Consider the following 20,099-nt stretch of genomic DNA (forward strand, 5'->3'; position numbering starts at 1 on the left):
TTTAGTTCAGTTCAGTCGCTCAGTCATGTCCAACTCTTTGCAACCCCATGGACTGCAGCATGCCAGGCTTCCCTGTCCATTGTGAACTCCCAGAGCTTACTCAAATTCATGTCCATTGGGTCGTTAATGCCATCCAACCATTTCATCTTCTGTCGTTCCCTTCTCCTCCTGCCCTCAATCTTTCCCAGCATCAGGGTCTTTTCAAATGAGTCAGTTCTTCACATCAGGTGGCCAAAGTTTTGGAGTTTCAGCTTCAGCATTAGTCCTTCCAATGAATATTCAGGACTGATTTTCTTTAGGATTGACTGGCTAGATCTCCTTGCAGTCCAAGGGACTCTCCAGAGTCGTCTCCAACACCACAGTTCAAAAGCATCAATTCTTTGGCGCTCAGCTTTCTTTGCAGTCCAGCTCTCACATCCATACATGACCCAGGGGTGTGTGGTCAGCCTGGTGTTCCAGGTAGAAGAGGAGGTTTCCTCGAAGGATGAACCAGCGGCGCTGATAACTCCGTAGCTTTGACTAGATGGACCTTTGTCAGTAAAGGAATGTCTCTGCTTTTTAGTATGCTGTCTAGGTTGGTCATAGCTTTTCTTCCAAGGAGCAAGTGTCTTTTAATTTCATGGCTGCAATCACCATCTGCAGTGATTTTGGAGCCCTAAAAGAAAAAGTCTGTCACTGTTTCCATTGTTTCCCCATCTATTTGCCATGAAGTGATGGGACCGAATGCCACGATCTTTGTTTTCTGAATGTTGAACTTTAAGCCAACTTTTTCACTCTCTTCTTTCACTTTCATCAAGAAGCTCTTTAGTTCCTCTTTGCTTTCTGCCACATAGGTGGTATCATGTGCATATCTGAGGTTATTGATATTTCTCCCTGCAATCTTGATTCCAGCTTTTGCTTCATCCAGCCTGGCATTTCTCATGATGTACTCTGCATATAGGTTAAATAAGCAGGGTGACAGTATACAGCCTTGACGTACTCCTTTCCTAGTTTGAAACCAGTCTGTTGTTCTATGTCCGGTTCTAACTGTGGCTTTGTGACCTGCATACCGATTTCTCAGGAGACAGGTAAAGTGGTCTGGTATTCCCATCTCTTTAACAATGTCCACAGTCAAAGGCTTTGGTGTATTCAGTAAAGTAGAAATAAATGTTTTTCTGGAATTCTCTTGCTTTTTCAATGATCTAATGGATGTTGGGAATTTGATCTCTGGTTCCTCTGCCTTTTCTAAATCCAGCTTGAACATCTGGAAATTCATGGTTAATGTTCTGTTGAAGCCTGGCTTGGAGAATTTTGAGCATTACTTTGCAAGTGTGTAAGATGAGTGCAATTGTGTGATAGTTTGAGCATTCTGTGGCATTGCCTTTCTTTGGGATTGCAATGAAAACTGACCTTTTCCAGTCCTGTAGCCGCTGCTGAGTTTTCCAAATTTGCTGACATACTGAGTGCAGCACTTTCACAGCATCATCTTTTAGGATTTGAAATAGCTCAACTGGAATTGCATCACTCTCACTAGCTTTATTCTCAGGGATGCCTCCTAAGGCCCACTTGACTTTGCATTCCAGGATGTCTGGCTCTAGGTGAGTGATCACACCATCGTGGTTATCTGGGTCATGAGGATCTTTTTTGTATAGTTCTTCTGTGTATTGTTGCCGCCTCTTCTTGATATCTTCTGCTTCTATTAGGTCCATACCTTTTCTATCCTTTATGTGCCTTTATTAGTTCAGTCCTCTCATTTTTACAGATCAGAAAACTTGTGTTGTTAAGTAATTTGCTCAGGGTGATACATAAACTGACATGTGGTACAAAGTATATTTCAAAAACTTGGTAGACTAAGTGTGATTATTTAAGCTCTGTGTTCTACTAAATGCATGTTTAACTGCCTGGACTAGCCCAGATAACTCTGGCTGTACTGTTGACAGAAAGGCTCCTCACCTTTGGCTTTGGGATCTGTGAGACCCGGGTGGGAACTTGGTGTTTCTTGGTACCCTCATGACCTTGGGGCACATGACCCTTCTTCCTTATATCTATTTCTTCATCTGCAAATGGGAATTATAATTCCCATCTTGCAAGGTTTGAATTAGATATTAGATGCAGTGAATTAGTAGAATCCACTGGAAATTACCATTTTTATAGATTGAGATGGTCAGGTATTAGAAATTTCATATGGTTTAATCTAAAATATAAAGGGGGCTTCGCTGGTGGCTCAGTGGTGAATAACCTGCCTGCCAGTGTAGGAGACTCGGGTTCAATCCCTGGATCGGGAAGATCCCTGGAGAAGGAAATGGCAACTCACTGCAGTATGCTTGCCTGGGAAATCCAACGAACAGAGGAGCCTGGCAGACCACAATCCATGGGGTCACAAAAGAGTTGGACATGACTTAGAGACTGAAATATAACAAGAAAATATAAAGAGTCTAATAGATACTCGGTAAATAGTGACTGTTCAACTTGTAATACAGGATGAAGAATTTTTATGGACATTATGGAGTGGTCCCAAAAATTTTCTTTTCTCAAGGAAACTATAAAGATGAAAATGACTCTGCATTTTCTTAAATTTTACAAGTGCCTTTGGAAAGCTTTCTTACTTGAGCACCGCCCCCGCCCCCCGCTCCCCCTCCCAGGACGTGTTTCATCTTTTGATGTCTTTGGCAGTTCATGGCTCAGTTGACTTTCTTCTGTTGCTCCTGGGGTCAGGTCCTATATAATTCCTCCTTCTGGTTTTCTTTCATTTGATGATCAATTATTTTTAGGTTAGAAACTTTTCTGCACAACAACTGCCCCGCCTCACTGATGCATGGAAAATGAGTATACTCTCAGTGTTTTTGGTCCTTTTATTGTTTCTTATTGGGTAAATTTTGGCTAAAACTCTATAAAATTCACTCAGATGCAGTAGTATTATGGAGTTCTAAGAACCTGTGGATGACTTTTGGGATACCTGTGTTCTGGATATCACTGTGATATTGACTGTTTTGCCTTGGACTCCATATGATTCATTTAATAATATACATATTATTAATAATATTAATAATATTAATAATGTAAGTAAGAAAATGCTTGGTTATGATTTTTTCTTGTCAGTATACATAGTGCAGAGAGTGGGTGGTAGGGAAACACTGAGGGCTGAGTTATTATTAGTTCATATTATTATTTCATTGTATTGTATTCCAGTTTTTTATTATCATAAATTTTCTCTGAACCAATATAACAGTACATTCAGGGAAGTGCATTGCTTAATCCAGTTGATAAAAGAACTTTTAACCATGTTTCATTATACATTCATTGACATGGGTTGGGGGCAGGGTGTGTGGAGAAATAGAAAAGAAAAATGAGAAAATCTTAATCTTCCTCATTTTCCATAGACTTCAACCCAATTTTCTACTCCCTAAAGTGACAGGCTATGCCTTTTTGTTTATTGTCTTTTGGATGATTAAGAAAAAGGAAGCTGACATTTGTGTAAAATTTAACTCAGTCAACAACTTCAGATACCTGGGTGATACATGTCACTCTGCACACATTTTTAAGATTTATCTTGTTTCATTAAAACTGTAGACATGTCATCTGTTTTACTTGTCTACATAGTTTTTTTTTAAATTTAAATTCATTTATTTTAATTGGAGGCCAATTACTTTACAATATTGTATTGGTTTTGCCATACGTCAACGTAAATCTGCCATGGGTATACGCATGTTCCTTATTATTAGGCAACTTAGTAGTCTTATAATCTAGGTAAAAACAAGAGATAGAAGAAGTGGGAAAATTGGAAGAATAAATTCCACCACCTCCAGTGCAGCAGTAGCTGTCAGTAATACTGAAATATGAAAGGATCAAGCTGATTGAGAGCAACATGGGTTGAGAGAGAATTAGGAAATTGTCATCCTTATGTGCATGCATTTAGATGCCCTATTAAGAAACCACATCTAAGGTAGTAACATTCAAACTTTTTTCTAAAAGTTTCATCATTTAGTTACATTTCCCAGGTGGCCACTAGAGAATGGGTTTGGCCGTGCTTGCCGGTGGTCCAAGGCCGGTGAGGACTTCTGAGGGCAGTGGTGGAGGGGGCAACAAAGAAGAGACATCTGTTCTCCCCTGACCTTTCACGCGACCCCTCCTTGGCTCCCTTCCCACCCTTCCTCCTTTTGTCTTTTTCTCTGCTGTGAGTAAGGGCAGGATTCTATGGCAGCCTTTCAAGATATGCCCTTAGCTTATGCTCTGGGAATTAACCCAGTGAATTCTTGCTTCTCGTAAATAGTAACCCATGCCCATCAGCCAGGGTGGCACATAAGAGAAACAGGCTGGGATGTCCAGGACCAGGCTGCTAGCACTGAATCAGGGCTCATTGTAGCCCCGCACTTTCTGCCTGTGTGTGAAGGACGGAGGAGAGCTGAGCTTAGACCACGAGGGCAAAAGGAGCCTTTGCATACACCCTGCAGCCATGCTGGGATGGTTTGGAGTGATGAACTCACTCTGGACCAGCTCCACATCTTGCCCGGTCACCAGGCAGAACGGGACAGTCCTGATTGATCAGCGGTCTCCCAAAACTGTCTTCTGCTAATTTTGGACTGTTCTAGAATCATGCCGGTGACAGAATTTGCCTATGGTATCATTTGTGAAAAAGGAAAAAAAAAAACAACTGAAGGTGGACCTGAGAGACGTGAGCTGTCCTGGGTCCTCCGTGGTCTGAGAATGGCACTAAGGGTTTGAAGGAAGGGAGGGGGATGAGGATGGGGAGGACATTGGTTGACAGAATTAGGAAACAGTCGTCCTTATGTGCAGGAGCCATGCCTTGTTTGGGGAAGCAGTGTTTATATAGCATAAGTGCTCTAGAGGTATACGGACCACCAGGAGACATAATCCTCCATGTTGATGCCTGCCCAGATAGCCCACCTCAGAGAGCAGCCAGCTCTTAGACCTACGCTTTGATTCAATGACTCTTCCTTAAATCTTGCTCTCACCTCATGGGCTACTTAATTCATTTCCCCTCTAGAGTTTGGCCCCAATTCCACCTTGGTCGATACCACAAATGACCCTCTTTCCTGGGCTCACCCAGCTGGCTTCCCTCTTTCATTCCTTGCTTAACTTAGCATGTCGACTTCAATGTGAGACTCTAGGAGGATTTCATTAGAAAATGGAAATCTGAGACAATCAGGAAGAGTAGAAATACATCCCTGTTTATCCTTAGGTCCAAGAATTCACATGGCAACCAACGCAAACTGTTAAGTATTGCCTTAGGAAAGATTCTACCACTGTGCTTGCCAGGTACAAGAAAGGAAAATTACAGTTGATTCTGCATTGCTCTCAGAATATCCTCACTGTAAATTTTCAAGCACAGAGTGAGCCTTTGTGTAAAACTCCAAAACTTCTATCTCTATCTGCAAGTCCATCTTAATGACAGATTCTTTGTTCTGAGCAAGAATGCGTCATCGTCATGGCTGGTCTTATGTTTTCAGATAAACACAAAGCTTTTGGGGGGGAAATGCTTAAGTAAAAAGACTAAGGGTTGATCTCCCATGGGAGTTCCTGAAGCCCCTCTCAACTGAAACATTTGAAACAAGTCTCGTGACCTGGCCTAAGCATTGCCATGGCTGACACATTTAGTGTGTTCTACAAAGACCTATTTGTGATCCACAGACTTGGGTCATGGTTAGCCTAGCCTGCTTTATCTCAGTTAAAAGACTTTTGTGGAAAGAACAAACAAGGAAGTTCACATGAGTCTAGAATATATTTTAGTAAAGAAGATGTGGTACATGTATATAATGGAATACTCAGTTCAGTTGAGTTCAGTCACTCAGTCGTGATCAGTCGCTCAGTCGTGTCTGACTCTTTGCGACCCCATGGACTGCCAGGCCTCCCTGTCCATCACCAACTCCCAGAGCTTGCTCAAACTCATGTCCAGTCCACCGAGTGAGTGATGTCATCCAACCATCTCATCCTCTGTCGTACCCTTTTCCTCCCACCTTCAATCTTTGCCAGCATCAGGGTCTTTTCCAGTGACTCAGTTCTTCACATCAGGTGGCCAAAGTATTGGAGCTTCAGCATCAGTCCTTCCAATGAATACTCAGGACTGATTTCCTTTAGGATGGACTGGTTGGATCTCCTTGCAGTCCAAGGGACTCTCAAGAGTCTTCTCCAACATCACAGTTCAAAAGCATCAATTCTTCAGCGCTCAGCTTTCTTTATGGTCCAACTCTCACATCCATACATGACAGCTGGAAAAACCATTGCTTTGACGATATGGACCTTTGTCAGTAAAGTAATGTCTCTCTTTTTTAATATGCTGTGTTGGTTGGTCAGCTTTTCTTCCAAGGAGCAAGCGTCTATTAATTTCATGGCTGCAATCACCATCTGCAGTCATTTTGGAGCGCCCCCCCCCCCAAAAAAATAAAGTGTGTCACTGTTTCCATTGTTTCCCCATCTATTTGCCGTGAAATGATGGGGCCGGATGCCATGATCTTTTTTTAAAAATTTATTTTTTAATTGAAAGATGATGAATGACTGTACAGAATTTTGTGTTTTCTGTCAAACCTAGAAATGTGGAAAGCTTCACGAACTGGCATGTCATCTTTGTGCAGGGGCAGTACTAATCTCTGTATTCCCATTAGTATATGTGTTGCACGGTCTTCATTTTCTGAATGTTGAGCTTTAAGCCAACTTTTTCAACTCTCCTCTTTCACTTTCATCAAGAGACTCTTTAGTTCCTCTTCACTTTCAGCTATAAGAGTGATATCATCTGCATATCTAAGGTTATTGATATTTCTTCCGGCAGTCTTGATTCCAGCTTGTGCTTCATTCAGTCGGACGTTTTGCGTGATGTACTCTGCATATAAGTTAAATAAGCAAGGTGACAATAAACAGCCTTGATGTGCTCCTTTCCCAACGTAGAACCAGTCTGTTGTTCCATGTCTGGTTCTAACTGGAGTGGAATATTTCTCAGTTATTAAAAAGAGGGCTTTCCTGGTGGCTCAGATGGTAAAGAATCTATCTGCAATGCAGGAGACCCAGGTTTGATCCCTGGGTTGGGAAGATCTCCTGGAGAAGGGAATGGCTAACCACTCCAATATTTCTGCATGGAGAATTCCATGGACAGAGGAGCCTGGCAGGCTGTAGTCCATGGGGTCACAAAAAGCTGGAGACGACTGAGCTACTAACACATTAAAAAGAATGAGGTAATGCTGTTTGCATGCTGCATGGATGGACCTAGAGATTATCATACTAAATGAAATAAGTCAGAGGAGAAAAACAAATACCATATGATATCACTTATATGTGGAATCTAAAATACAACACAAATTGAACCTATCTATGAAACAAAAATAGACTCCCTGATGTAGAGAACAGATTTGTGCTTGCCACTGGGGATGGAAATGGAGGAGGGAATGACTGGGACTTGGGATTCAGCTCAGTTCTGTTCAGTCGCTCAGTCGTGTCCAACTCTTTGCGACCCTATGAACCGCAGCACGCCAGGCCTCCCTGTCCATCACCAACTCATGTCCATTGAGTCGGTGATGCCATCCAACCATCTCATCCTCTGTCTGGGATTAGCGGATGCAAACTATTATATATAGGAAGGATAAACAAGGTCCTAATGTATAGCTCAGGGAATTATATTCCGTATTCTGTGATAAACTATAATGGAAAAGAATATGAAAAAGACTGTGTCTAACTGAGTTGCTTTGCTGTGCAGCAGCATCAGAAATTAACACAGCATTGTAAATCAACTATATTTCAATAAAAAAAATTTTTTTTCAAAAAGAATGTATTTTAGATGCCAGCTCCAAGGATAAAACTAAAGGGCAAATAATATTAAGTTTTCACAGTTTCTCCAGGGACTTGGGTTCACAACCAGACATCATCGCTTCTATATAAAAAATTTTCCTTAAAAGTCTTTTCTCTGTGTAGATCCTGAAAACAATTTGGGGGGCAGGTACTATATTTCTTAAATGTAACTAGCAAATATATTATATAGATGTATTAACTTTTTTCTGAAGGAAAAATTGATTGCTACTTAGCTTAAACTTTTAACTGTCCTATTGTTCCATCAAGATGTTTATATAGCTTCATGTATCTCTCCACAAAATACATATTAATTACAGAGGGAACAGAGTAAATACAAAGTGGAGGAACCTGGCAGACACCACCATAGTCACAAATTAAAATTTAACACCATCAGTAATTAGACAAGCTGACATTGATCACCATCCAATGAAATGAGCAAGAGAAAAACAGCATCACTTCTGCGCTCTTCCTACAAAAACCAGTGATTTGGATCTAACCATGAGAAAATATCAGATAGTGCCAAACTGAAGAGCATTCAACAAGATAACTGGCTTGTAATTTTTTTTTAAGCATCAAGATTATGAAAAACCAAGAAAGTGCCCCGAATTGAAGGAGACTAAAGAAGCATGAGAATTAATCCCACATGGGACCCTAGATTGAACCATTTTGTTGATGACAACATCACTGAGATAACTGTTAAAGTTTAGATGGTGGGATTCTGTCAGTGTTAATTCCATGATTTGGAAGCTGTAATGTGGCTAGGTAGGTTAAAAAAAGACAAAGCCCTTATTTTTAGGAAATGTACACTGAAGTATTAGGAATAATGAGCCTTAGGTTTACAATTGGCTCCAATGGTTTAGAAAAAAAATTGCATACACATGCATTCTAGTAATGTCTTAAGGTAACAGACATTATTGCAGGAGATGAACTAGAAGGGGACAGTGATTTCTGCTGTCAGCCTCACAAGCTTGAGAAAGTTCTAGCTGAGGCTGGGAGTGCCAGTGTTTGCATGCACCGATCCTGTAGTCTGCCCCCGCTTTTCTGAGATTTTAGTGGAAAGTAATTTCAACTATGTTGTGAAATTTACTAGTGTGAGATTGCTGCTGTAAACAGTATTTAATCTGTTTAGGGCTTATCTTCAAATTCCTCTGACATGAAGTATTAAGCCTGTACGTAGAAGTCTTTGAAGACTAAATTAGATGTGTATGTAATTCATATAAGCTTATAATTTACCTATAATACTTGTTCTCCTGATTATCAAAATACTACTATAAAAACTGTAGATACATAAGAAGTATAAAACAATAAGAAGAAAATAAAGTTCAATAGAATATCACCACTCAGAAACCACAGGCCACTGGTAATATTTAGGCTTATTGATTTCTAATATATATATTTTTAAACATTCTTGAGATGTCTTCCTGAATATATAGTTTTTACTACAAATTCAAAAATATTAAATACCAAAAAAATACTAGTTTTATATCCTAGTGTTTTTATTCATTTTAGCATAAGCAATTTCTCATTAACAAAATTTAAGACATTTAAAAATTTTATTTATTTTTTAATTGAAGGATAATTGCTTTACAGAATTTTGTTGTTTTCTGTCAAACCTCAGAGGTTTGTCAGACGTTTTTAAGTTTTTCATTTTAAAATAATTTTCAGCTTAGAAAAGAGTTGCAAGACTAATATAAAGAGTTTTCATGTTGCACTCACCAGTTGTGAACATTTCTCATAGTTCAGTTCAGTTCAGTTGCTCAGTCGTGTCCGACTCTTTGTGACCCCATGAGTCACAGCACGCCAGGCCTCCCTGTCCATCACCAACTCCCAGAGTTTACTCAAACTCATGTCCATCAAGTTGGTGATGCCCTCCAGCCATCTCGTCCTCTGTTGTTCCCTTCTCCTCCTTCCCCCAATCCCTCCCAGCATCAGGGTCTTTTCCAATGAGTCAACTCTTCGCATGAGATGGCCAAAGTATTGGAGTTTCAGCTTCACCATCCGTCCTTCCAATGAACACCCAGGACTAATCTCCTTTAGAATGGACTGGTTGGATCTCCTTGCAGTCCAAGGGACTCTCAAGAGTCTTCTCCAACACCACAGATCAAAAACATCAATTCTTCAGTGCTCAGCTTTCTTCACAGTCCAACTCTCACAACCATACATGACCACTGGAAAAACCATAGCTTTAACTAGATGGACCTTTGTTGGCAAAATAATGTCTCTGCTTTTGAATATGCTGTCTAGGTTGGTCACAACTTTCCTTCCAAGGAGTAAGCATCTTTTAATTTCATGGCTGCAATCACCATCTGCAGTGATTTTGGAGCCCCGCCCAAAAAAGTCTGACACTGTTTCCCCATCTATTTGCCGTGAAGTGATGGGACCAGATGCCATGATCTTAGTTTTCTGAATGTTGAGCTTTAAGCCAACTTTTTCATAGTTACTTTGTCTTCATATTCATGTATATGTGAATTTACATATATAATGTATTATTATACATATTTGGGAGTTTGTGGCTCAGATGGTAAAGAATCTGCCGGTCTATGGGGGAGATCCAGGTTCGATTCCTGGGTCAGGAAGATCCCTTGGAGAAGGAAATGGCAATCCACTCCAGTATTCTTGGCTAAAGAATTCCATGGACAGATCAGCCTGGTGGCTATAGTCCATGGGGTCGCAAAGAGACACAACTGAGTGACTATTTTTTAATACAGATTTAGATATTAGTTTTAATATTCCTTTTTCTGAACCATTTAAAAATAAGTTGCAGACCTCATGCTCTTTTATGCTATTTTATATAATCAAAGTTTGAAAATTCAGGAAATTTGATATTGATACAAACTAATATATAAACTCCATTTTTATATATTCTCAATTTTTCTCCAAAATGCCCTTAATAGCAATATTTTTTTTAACCTCAAAACCAGGATCCAATTCAGGGTCATTTAGGTGTCATGTCGCCTTAGCCTCTTTTCATCAAGAAAAGTTTTTCAGCCCTTTTCTTGACATTGACATTTGTGAAGAGTACAGGCAGTGTCCCCTACACATGGTCACAGTACAAAACATTCTGTTGAAATTTATTTAGATAATGGTTTATGTCGGGTGGTTTGGTGGCTTCCAGATGTTTGCCTTTATAAATAATATTGCAGTGAACAGCCTTATACTTAAAGCTTTTGTAAGCATTCCTCATTATTTTTGTCTAATGAAATCCTGGAAATGAACATGCTGGGTAAATTACCCTCTAATAAGAAAAAAAAAATAAAACTGCTTGGTTTCTTTTTTTAATAAAAGAAAAGAAAATGCTGGGTAAATTGGCTTGGGTATGAACGTGTTTCCAAATTGCTTTCCAGAAGAGTGAAAAGGACAATAAAAAACCACATGGGTACCTATGGAATATATTTCATGTTGTTAATGCTTTTTAAGTTTTCTCTTACATTTCTGTTAGATGGGCTGTGTTACATAAGAATGCAAGGTACTAAATTATGCGCACATGTTTAGAAGTATAGAGAAGACAGCGTCACCAAAGCTGCTTCTGAGTGTGTAGGCAAGCCAGTTGTTCTGGGTTGCTTGTTCATTTGAAACTGATCGTGGCTTCTATTGAGGTAAGATGCCTGTATCTTTGTTGGGCCTCCCTTCCACTGCCTGTATAGATAAAGCTTGAATGTTTATTGTATGGGCAGTTCTTAACATTTAGCACATGAGTAAGGTGAAGAATCCGCCTGCAATGTGGGAGATCTGGGTCTGATCCCTGGGTTGGGAAGATCTCTTGGAGAAAGGAAGGGCTACCCACTCCAGTATTCTGGCCTGGAGAATTCCATGGACTGGTGCATGGGGTCGCAACGAGTCGGACACGACTGAGCTTTCAAGGCAGTTATACAGACGGTATAGTGGCACTTGTCTCAGAAATAAGGCTACTGGACCTTTGTTCTGTGAAGTGGATAGATTTGGTGGCGAGCCCTCAGTCAGTTTTGAGAAACAGTGTTCTTGGTAATTAACAACATAAACTCTGGAGTCTGATGCTTGGGTTTGAGCCTTACCTTACCACTTACTGTGTGACAATGGGCAATCCCTTAACCTCTCTGAGCCTTGATTCCTTTGTCTGTAAGGAGGATCATAGTGGTACCCATCTAATAGTGTTGTTGTGCGGACTAGATGAAATAACACATAGAGAGCTCCTAGCGGAGCTCATTCTAAGCCCGAATTCAGTGTTCATTTTTATGCTTATTGTGACCTTACATTCACCTTGCGGCTGTGCTATGCAGTGGCAAAATCACTTTCACATCTTGTGAAGTAGGTAAGGCAGGTATTAGATAGATGGGAAATCCCAGGCTTAGAAACTGAGCTGTGAGCTGCCAAAGCTGTGTGTGTGAGGCTGGGAGGACATCTCTGTTCTCACTCACAGCTCAGGGCCCTTGTTCCTGAGATCTGCTGCCTGTTTCATAACTCTACCCGGAAGTCCAAACGTGTTTGGGCAAATGTTGAATCAACCCCAGGATATGTCTTGATATAGCCCAGGCACCAGCAAATGTTTCTGTAAAGAGCAGGCAGTAAATATTTTAGGCTTTACTGGCCATGTGGTCCATGGTGCAATTACAGACCTCTGCTCTGCCTTTAGAGCTTGAAAACTGCCACAGACAATATGTAAATAAAAGGGCGTGGCTTTGTTCCAATAAAATGGCATTTACAAGAACCTGTGGCAGCCAGATTTAGTTCCTGCATGGGCAGTTTTTTCTTGATCAACCCCTGATTTAGACAGTCAGTACACTTCCGGAGATGGTGGTAGGGGAAGGGGATTTCATTATGTTGGCCACATAAGAATCTTTTTTGAATCCTTGGATATCTTGAGAAAGGCACCAGTGGCTTAGGCCTGGCACTTAGTAGGTACATGAGTGCATGCCTGCAGACGTGCTAAGTTGCTTCAGTTTTGTCTGACTCTTTGAGACCCCGTGGACTGCAGCCCACCAGGCTCCTCTGTCCATGGGATTCTCCAAGGAAGAATACTGGAGTGGGTTGGCATGCCCTCCTCCAAGGGCCAGGGATGGCACCTGAGTCTCTTATGTCTCCTCCATTTGCAGGTGAGATCTTTACCACTAGGGCCACCTCTGCTTGGCAAGTACAATGAAAATTTCTTCTATCAGTTCATATTTTCCTATGGAGAATTTTTTTAAAGTTGTATATGCCTATAGTTTTAAAAAGATCATGGTATATTTAGCATCTGTGATTTTTTAATTTTGTTTTTGCAGCATGTCATTCTGAAATGACAAAAAGCAGATTGGGAAAAGAATTCTTATCTGCAAATTTATGCAAAAATTTTTTTTTTAGATATTCATAGTATTAGGTATCAGTTGGCTGTTTGATTTTCATTCTCTTGCAGTGATGGTGAGTTTTAATAAAAACTTTCCTTGGGGATTTAGACTGCTTTTGTTTTAATTAGAAGACTATCTCATTTGCACTATTGTTGACTCAAATAATTTAAAAAGTAAGGGCTGAAGACACATTTGTTCTTTCAAAAGTAAACAACTACTCTGTGAGAGAGATAATGAACCAGCTTGTGGATACACATGGGGTTTGCTCCAAGAATATTTCTTGTGGTGTGGAAAATGGTAGTGGCGGCCTCTTGACCCTCAGGCCAGTGCATTTATTTGTATTTGATCCATGAAAGCAACCCCTTATGACAACTTGTTTTAGGAAATTTGCGTACTTAATTTGAAATATTTCCCTGGGCAGTCCAACCATGGCTGAATAAAGAGGTTTGCTTTTAAAATCAGTGCTTTGTTGCCTTCAATGATTATTCTGTATCAACCTGCCAAGATTTATGATTTCCCGTTTATAGAATTTGATGGAAGTCTCACAGAATCTCCTGGCTGCGGTCAGCATTTCTTCTGAAAGGCAGCAAATAATACCTTCCTGTTGTACAGCAGGGAGTGAAAACATGTAGCTTTTTAAAATTTTATTTTTGGCCATGCGACTTGTAGGATCTTAGTTCCCTGACTGGGGCTTAAACCTGTGCCCCCTGCAGTGGAAGCTTTAAGTCCTAGACTTTAAGCCACTAGACTGCCAGGAAATTCCTCTGTGTAGCTTATTTTAATCTTCACACTGAGATGTTAGGTTAATTATCAGTTTCTTTTGGTTTTCCCACGAGGGAATCGTATGGAAAAGACTTGGACAGAATCACTGTGGTCCGGCTGTTGGGTGGACAGCTCGTCCTGCTCCGTTTTAGGGGGGTGCACAGCACTGATCTGTGTGTGTCTCTGTTCTTGTTGCCTACGGGGAGAGATAGATGGTGACTTGGATTGGGCGGTTGAGGTTCCCTATCTCAGAAGTCCCTTTCGTCTCCCTCTCTTCGTCATTCAGTTTCATGAACCTAACATTCTGACAGCTACCATATGCAAAGGCACTGTGCTAGGCAGCCCCGGGGATAGAAGCACGTAATTCATCACTAGTGTTAATCTACTGCGTCCCAGAAGGGAGCCCAGTGGTAGTCACTGGCATACTGGCAGGCAAGGTCTTCAGTGGCTTCTGTTTTTAGAAAAGAAAAAGACAAGTGGGGGGGTGGGTGGGGAAGTCATGTAATCCATCAGTTTTCATTTTTACATTTTATACCATTAAGAAAAGGTTCTGTAGAAGTTGCCAAGAAGATTGACAGTTTTAAATAATCAAAATCATAGAGATGTGATGTCAGCTAGAAAAAGAGATGGGAGCACAGTGTAGCCTGTCTGCTTAGCACACATAGTGGTTATGATTGCACGTGGGAAGCGTGTATTTAGAGCACTGTCTTCCCCAGTCATTTTTCTGATCCCTCTGTCTGCAAAAGCTGTGCTCGCTGGTAACTTAGAACAAATCGCATAGGCTGAATATTGAAAGTATTTTGAGCTCAGAAAACCCGTAAACAGAAAGTTTAAGAGTCTGTGGTTGTGTTATTTTGTGTCTTTCCAGAGATGAAATGGAAGGTACATTGAAAAAAGAAGTGAATGCGACCTGCTGTATAGCACAAGGAATTATACTCAATATTTTATAACTTATAAGGGAAAAGAATCTGAGAGCTTTTATATTTACTTATGTATCTGAATCACTGCTGTACACCTGAAACTAACAGGACTGCAGTAGAAGTGCAGAGGCCTAATCACTGAACTGCCAGGGAGTTCTTCGTATACAACACTGTAACTCAATTATACTTCAGTTTTTAAAAGGGACGAAAATTTAAAAAATAACTGAAAAATACAGTGAATGCAGTAAGTAGAAAGAAATACTGCTTCAACCCGGTAACATGCAGAAAGTGCTTTGGGAGTGTTGCAGAAAGACTGTGTACCTTTTAATAAACAAGAAAAGGTGATTCTTGCGACACTCCATTTACTTACTTTTCCAAAGCCTTCTAGAAGATATCTGTTTTGGAAAATCAGCCGTACTAGCTTAGGTTGAAGGTTTTCCTCTTGATGGAAAGTAATGAAGCCAGTGATACTTTTCTCAGAGGAAACATTGATTACTTGCATGAGAGCATTTCATCGCGAATTACTGTCATTTGCATTTGGAGGTTCACATTGTTAAAAAGAGAAATTTTGGAAAGGCAAGGGTGGACTAGAACTGTGGCTTGTATGTTGCCTGTAATCATATATTCCTTTTCTTAGGAACCTGTTTTTCTTAGTGGATTATGTTCTTAAAATAGAGCACACCATTTACTACCTGGCTTGGCGGGACACAGCATTTGTTTACAGTTTGGGCTTATGGTCTGTGGACATGAACCTTTTCACAGACAATCCCAGAACTGAAAGGGCTCTTAAAGGTCAGCTAGTCCAGTCCCAGCATCCCCTTCCCAAGCGGTCTCTCTGCCAACAACCAGAGCCTGATTTTCCAGTGGTCATCCAGGCTTTATTTGGACAGTGCCCTGGTGACAGAATATCCTCCCCTGTATGAACTGAAACCTCACATTGGCTTGTCTTCTTGTGCTTCATCAGTGTGGGGAGTTTCACCGAGTCTGTGCAGTTTAGATATTAGAGATCTGAGGGAACGTTTTCACGTTCGCACTACCTCCAACCCACCCAGCCTTCTCCATCATGGCCCCCTTCTTCCATCTGTATTTCATTTGGTAGCTAAAGCCCTTTGCCACCAACCTTAACCTTCTTAACATATGGAATCAAGAAAGGAACCTGTGTCCTACTCTAGAATATCACTTCTCTGGCTCTTGGTTTTACACTTTTGTTAGTACGGCCGAAGGTAATATCGTAATATGGGAGGGTCAGACTCTAAAGGGAGAAGCATCGTGCGGTAAATAAGGAACCCCTGGAATCACTCATGACGTACAATCTGTAGAAGAAACACAAGGCTTTGTGTCTGTAGCCTTTAAAATAATTCTTATTATCCTAAGGTTTGAAACTGCTGATCTGCCCTAAGGAATGGAATTGTTAAAAAAAAAAAAAATCTTATCTGCAAAAGACTTCTGCATAACAAGAGGGGATTGAACTCATGTATCTCCTTTGCTCCCAACCAAACAAAACCATTCAAAGGGAGGTATTATACTTTATTGTGGTAAAATGTGTAACATCAAATTTCCCGTGTTAACCATTTTGAAGTGTACAGTTTAGTAGTAAATACATTCTCATTGTTATACAAGCATCACTACCATCGTTTTCTAGAACTTTCTCATCTTTTCAAACTGAAGCTCTGTATCCATTATATTCAGATTCCCCATCCCTCTCTCCCTCCAGCCCCTGGCAACCATCAGCTCCTTTCTGTGCCCTATGAGTTTGACTCCTCCAAGTCCCGCGTGTAGCTAGAATCACTGGTATTTGTCCTTTGTCCTGGCTTCTTTCACTTAAGGCAATTTTTGTGAAGGCATAAATCCACAAGCATGAGGACAACAGGGAAGGAGAAGATAGGAATACAGTTTTGGGCACCAAGGTGAAGGAGACGTATAGTTAAAATAGGAGGCCTGGTCTGTTTTGCAGTCTTCATATGAAATATTTGGCTCTCAGCCTTCCCCAAAGGCAGCTTAGGATCCTGTCAGGTCTGCAGAGTTTCGTGTTTTTTTTATTAATTATGTGTCTGCTTTCGGTCCTCCAAAGTTTTATTTAAGAATTCATTGGTGGCAAAGAGAAGATCCTATCGTCTTCCAGGGGTTAAAAAAAAGTTGATCACACGCAAAGATCAGGGATGGGTCTTCACATCTCAACAGCAATGCTGGCAGTTAGAAGGCTATGGAGCACTGCCTTCAATAGTCTGGAGGAAAATAAAAGCTAGAACTGTCTATCCAGCCAAACTCTGAATCAAGTGTGAGAGTAGAATAATGACATTGTCAGACACACACGTTTTTCAGGAACCAGCTGGAGGGAGGTGGTTCACTGCAATAAAAGAGTAAACCAGGAGAGAGAACTACAAGTGAAGCAGGAAATAGGAGATCCGGCATGAACGAGGCAAAGGAAGTTTCTAGAAGCTGCCTGTGGGAACTCGCAGCTCTGCTCCCAAAATGTGTCAGCAGACTCAGGAAGTGATTTCTTTCCCAAGGTGGAATTAATAGAATATCTGATAAAGATATGGTTAAAATTTGGGGCTTGAACTACTGAGAAATATATAAAATACTAAGTAAAGGGGGCAAAGGATTATTATCAATTTTGGAGAAAACGGTAAGATATTCAGAAAAGTCATCATACTTTACCACATGGCTCACCTAAAAGTAGTGTTATGTAATCATGATAAAATTGATCTTTAAAATTTTCAGTATAATTATACTGGAAGGATGGGCTTCCCTGATGGCTTAGATGGTAAAGAATCCACCTGCCAACGCAGGAGAGACAGGAGACATGGGTTTGACCCCTGGGTCTCGGGAAGATCCCCTGGAGAAGGTAAGGGCAACCCACTCCCGTATTCTCACCTGTAAAATCCCATAGACAGAGGAGCCTGGCAGGCTGCAGTTCATGAGGTCGCAAAGAGTCAGACGCCGACTGATCAACTGAGCACATAGTAGGAAAGCAGGGACATGGGAAAGGTACACTTATGTGGTGGGGACATAGATCCTTATTTTCTGTGTCAGGAAGTCAATAAATAGTGCCAGCAACTGAGAAACTGCAAAGAAGCTATCTAAAACTGTTACCGAAAATTATCTAAAAGAAGTTAAAACGTTTACTTCTTGGGAGAAAGAATTAGAGGGGAGTGGAGGGATGGAGGTAAGGCATTGAATAAAATCCATAGAACTATTAGGCACTTTAAATCATGTGCTTATATAACTGTAATAAAATAGTGACTAAAATTATAGTGAGTATGGAGAGAGGTACGGGAGGATATGCTCCAGTAAAACAAGGGAGCAAATTTAAAAAGCGGGCAGCGTACAAAAAACCAGGGATCCTGCAAGGTGAAGCCTAGCCATCAATCAGGCAAGAGAGGAGCAGGAGGTTGAAGAGCTGTGGAACACAGTGAAGTGGATACATTTTCTGATCCACTCAGCTGTTTAGCAGATGCTATTGGGAGGCTTTACAGAACATCTGGAATTGTGGGAAGAGTTCCACATTTCACATGACTCTAGTAATGTGAAGACTGAGGAAGGATTAAACAAAATTTGTGAAGTAAATAAAAATATCGGGAGACCAAGTACGAGGGAAGTCAATGGATGTTTAAAACTGATAAATAAGCAAACTAAGGGGTGGGATATGGGAGGGAAATTCAAGAGGGAGGGGGCATATGTATACCTATGGCTGATGCATAGTAATGTAAAGCAGAGGCCAACACAATATTGTCAAGCAATTATCCTCCAACTGAAAATAAATTTAAATATAAAACAGCGACATAAGATAAACATAGAGAAAAGTTTGGCAAATAACATAAGAAATAACTAAAGAGTTGACAGTCACACAAGACTAAGGGATGGGAGGCAGTGAATCAACTTTTTGAACTTTAAAAACCATGTGCCTTTTTATCTAATGAAGATAAAAAATATTTAAAAATAGCAAAAAGGAAAGCAATCACTATGCAGCTGTGTGGGCAGTATAAAGGATCTTTAGTCTTGTTAAGAGGTGTGTTTATTATTGCGACTGTTGAAGGAGATTGTGTTTGGAAGAGTACCTAGCACACAGTCAGCTCTCAATAAGTAGATCTATTTATCTACGTAGACGACTTTGCATCTGAAGCGACAGTCCCTTGCAAAGCTCTAGAGAATAACTTGGCCATTTCTTGACCTTCCAAGGTGGTGCTTCTTGCTGGGCGGATTATCCCTGTGGTACCATGGTCAGGCCCGTGACCCCCATAGATGTGTGTGTTTGCATGCACATGCGTCAGGCTGTAAAGTCAGTCCGAAGGCTGTGACTGCATCAGCCTGCCTTGGCCGCCTGTCTTTTGGCCCACTAGACAGTGTCAGGCTTCTGGACACACTCGCAGTATTCTCCATACCCTGTGCTACGTAGTACATATGTATCAAGCGTCGCATTCCTTTCCAATTCTTTCACTACCAATACATCTCTAGGATCATGAAGATCATTAAAGAGCAGATAGTCGTTTCATCCTTCTCCTTAAAGTCCCTTGCCCATTGCCCTAAGAATAAAACCCAATCCTGGGCATTCAAGGCCTGTGTGATCTGTGATGTCATCCTCCACCCATTTCTCTAGTCTTATTTCTTGCTACCCTTTACACACCAGTAAAACTAGAGTGTTTACAGCTCTGTAACAATAGTTTGCCATTGCACACCTAAGTATCTTGACTCTTGCTATTCTTCCTGCCTGGAAGAGCCATTCCCCAGTAACCTGTTACATCTAACTCCTAACCCATACCACTTTGGCACCCCTAACTCTATCCCCCTCAAGATTTAGATTAATCAAATCTTCTTCCAGGAAGCCTTCCCTGACTACCCCAGACTGAGTGAAGTATCTCCTTTCCTTCTGTGCTTTCATCCAAGCCCCCCTCACGGAGTCTCAGAGGTAATGCATCATCTTAGTATTGCTGATGTGTCCTTCTCGTCCAGAGGAGGTGAGCACCCACAGGATGGGGGATCCTGTCTGTCTTGATCAGCACCCTATGCTCAGTAGCTGACACAGCTCATTCCCGCAAGAACTGGCACTAATGATGTGGGTCTTCAGGGTTGCAGACATTTCGTCAGAGGTGGCTCTTCTCCTCCATGGGAGGAGCTTCCTATCTGTTCTTGAAGGATCCCAAGACTGTGGCCTCCAAGTCTCCAAACTTGTGGTCCTGGTTGGAGGCTCCTTTACCTCCTTATCGTTTGAATGCACAGCTGGCTGCTCTGGATGATCTGTGTAATGTGGTTCCATAGGTCAAAGTTCTGATAAAACAATTCACAATTCACTCACCAAGGTGGGTGGGCTTCCTTCTTTTTCCATTCCCTCAAGGAAGGAAGC

The 20,099-nt window shown here is 41.0% G+C and overlaps 1 protein-coding gene across 6 annotated transcripts in view; it reads left to right on the top strand.

The window, feature by feature from the left end:
• Positions 1 to 20,099, top strand: part of AKAP2 (A-kinase anchoring protein 2) — a 370,807-nt gene that overhangs the window by 272,218 nt on the left and 78,490 nt on the right. The window lies entirely within an intron of this gene.

Source organism: Capra hircus, chromosome 8, assembly GCF_001704415.2.
Source record: "Capra hircus breed San Clemente chromosome 8, ASM170441v1, whole genome shotgun sequence".
Lineage (NCBI taxonomy): Eukaryota > Metazoa > Chordata > Mammalia > Artiodactyla > Bovidae > Capra > Capra hircus.